The 2,838-nt window shown below is 43.7% G+C and overlaps 1 pseudogene; it reads left to right on the forward strand.

Annotated features, from left to right (window-relative positions):
* Positions 1-1,817: 1,817 nt before the first annotated feature.
* On the forward strand, positions 1,818-2,550 carry LOC124961376 (refilin-B-like; annotated as a pseudogene).
* Positions 2,551-2,838: the final 288 nt, after the last annotated feature.

The following is a 2,838-nucleotide window of genomic DNA, read 5'->3' on the forward strand; positions in this document are numbered from 1 at the left end:
TGAAGTAAAACTTTCCTCATGGAATTTTTAAAGTTTCAAATATAGACAATGTTAAGTAAAGAATTTATCAGTAAAGTCACCAAATTACTCAAAATCTATCATGTAAGTAAAAAAAAAACTCTTAATACTAAAATGGGATGCTCCCCTTCAAAAAAAGAAATAGCCAGTACAGACAATTCTCATTAAAATAAGTTTTCTTAAAAACTTAAATCACCACCAAAATGGAGACATTTTTGGTAAGGGTGATGAATAATGGGGCTTTTGAGTCAGCTAGACATATTCATGTATTAGCTCTACCTTTGCTAGCTCTGTACCCTTACTGTTACTTGACCTCTGTGAATCTTTACTTCCATACAGGGTTGATACAAGGGATGAAAAACTTAATATACATAAAATATTAAACATGGAAGCTGAAAAAGAACAAGAGTCCAATAAATAATGGTGGTGCTAAGAGTAGAAGTAAAAATAGAAGTAAAATGTATGTCAATCCTTATTTTTATTATCATTATTATTACCTTTAGGTATTAGTATAATCAAAATAAAGGAAAAATTAAGGTTTTAAAATCCTACAAACTCTCACAGAACATCTATGATTGTGATTGTGTGTGTGTGTGTGTGTGTGTGTGTGTGTAACCTGGTCAATTGAGTGTGTGTGTAACCTGGTCCCAGAACCCACTGACATAAAAGGAATTTAAAAATCTGATAAGGCAGAAGATGAGAAATAATAGGTGAAAATAACAGCAAAGTTTTGGCAGGTGGCAAGAAGATTGCAAATTCCTAAATGATAGAGAAGAGTTAAAACTGAAAGCTAAGCGCCAAAGGAAGGAGAGAAAGGCAATGTGTCCTACAGATCCTCAGAAAAGCTTGGGAACTGAAGCTAAGTTACTGCAGAAGTGAGAGTGAGGGAAAGAGATGAAAAGTTTATATCTGGAATAAACTCCCAGGTCCTTGTCCCTGTCCACGTATCAATAAGAAGAGTCAATTCTCACGTGAGTTTACAAAAAGAACTCAGGTCTCAGGCAAAGCAGATACAGTACAAAGTCAATGGCAGGCACAGATGGAATTACACGATTTTAACTACCCACCGTCATCTCTTGCATGAACTGTACTAACGTGCTTCAGGGGACTGACTGTATCAAAAGATACAGAGAACTCCCAGACACATCAGTTGAAGTCTCAACCTACAAGGACGTCTTAATTAAAAGGTCATATCACAGTGCAATAAAGCCTCTGAGTCAAAAAGCCACTCTCCTACAGTTCCTGGCTTAATTTTTAGTCACCTTTAAATATGAATTTAAGAGTGGATTAGTGATTGGAAAATCAACACAAAAGGAAGACACACATCTAAACACGAGTAAACGAGTAAACGAAGGAGACATGGTACCAATGAAATTATTTTTTTTAAATAAAAGGAACAATGATTAAAAAAAAAGAACAAACTGGAAAATTTTTTAAAAAGTACATAGAAAATTATTCTAAGGAAAATATTTTAAATTTAGGCTTTGAAAAATTAAAGTTTAGTGAGGTTCAACAAATCTTTACTGAACCCTTATACTAAAATGTTCATACATATTATCTCATTTAATTAAGACAATTGACAATTTTTGCCACTATGTTCATAATTTCCTTGAAAATAATAAATTTAGGAAAGGGGTATCATTCATCCACTTTGTACCTCTCTTCATATTTATTTTTAACATTTAAAAATCTCTTCTTAATAGTTTTCATAAGAAATCCTTTAGGCTGGCGAGACCTGGACAGGGCGCGCGGGCGGCCAGGCAGGGAGGGCGGCCCCGAGGGCAGCAGCGCCTGCTGGCATGCGCGCCTCTCTCCGCGCTCTCCCATCCGCGACCCCGCGCCGGGCTCCTGGGCCCGCCACGCGCACAGCCACGGTGGGTCGGCTGTGCCTGCAGGATGTGCCCGAGCTCGTGGACGCGAAGAAGAAGGGTGAGGGCGTCCTGGACAGCCCGGACTCGGGGCTGCCCCCCAGCCCCAGCCCCAGCCCCAGCCACTGGGGGCTGGCGTCGGTCGGGGTAGAGGCAGCGGCGCGGAGCGCGCGCCGGCCCTGGGACTCTGGAGTCCGATGCGGTGGTGACCCCAGCGTCCCCGAACCCAGCATCTCTCCCCAGCACCCTGGCTATCAGCAGCTCACCAAGGCTGTGCCCGCTGTCCTTTGGAGAAGGAGTGTAGTTTGACCCCTTACCACCAACGGAAGTAAGGTACACTTCTTCCCTCCAGTACGACTCAGAGCGACACTTCATTGATGACGTGCAGCTGCCACTGGGCCTGGCAGTGGCCTCCTGCAGCCAGATGGTCTCCTGCATCCCCAATTGCACATGGCGCACCTACAAGGCTGAGGTGCGCTTTGAGCCCCGCCACAAGCCCACACGCTTCCTCAGCACCACCTTCTTCTACCCCAAGTACCCCAAGACCATCTACACCACCACCCTGGAGTACAACTGCCCCAAGAAGCTGAGAAGATTCCCGTCCAGCGTGGAGCCCGAGGCCACAGAGATCCTGGGCAGTGATTGCCTCTCGGATGAGTGCTGACTGAGCAGGAGGCTCGGGTTGAGCCAGCTCTTCCGCTGCCTTGGTCCCCAGACCACCCCGGGCAAGCTGGACGATGTTGTCCTTGCTTATCATTCCAGCCCCAGGCTGACCTAAGGATACCTCTGGGCCCAGCCTGGGGAAGAAGAGGAAAAAAAAAAAAAAATTACTGCATCTTCCAAATATTGAGATATTTGGTTTGTTTTTTTAATTTTCAAATTATCTTTCAAAGGACTATTTTTCCTGGTTTGCTGATTTAGAAGGAGTATTATTTCCAGAGTTTCCTGAAAG

Source organism: Sciurus carolinensis, chromosome 12 (genome assembly GCF_902686445.1).
Source record: "Sciurus carolinensis chromosome 12, mSciCar1.2, whole genome shotgun sequence".
NCBI classification, from domain to species: domain Eukaryota; kingdom Metazoa; phylum Chordata; class Mammalia; order Rodentia; family Sciuridae; genus Sciurus; species Sciurus carolinensis.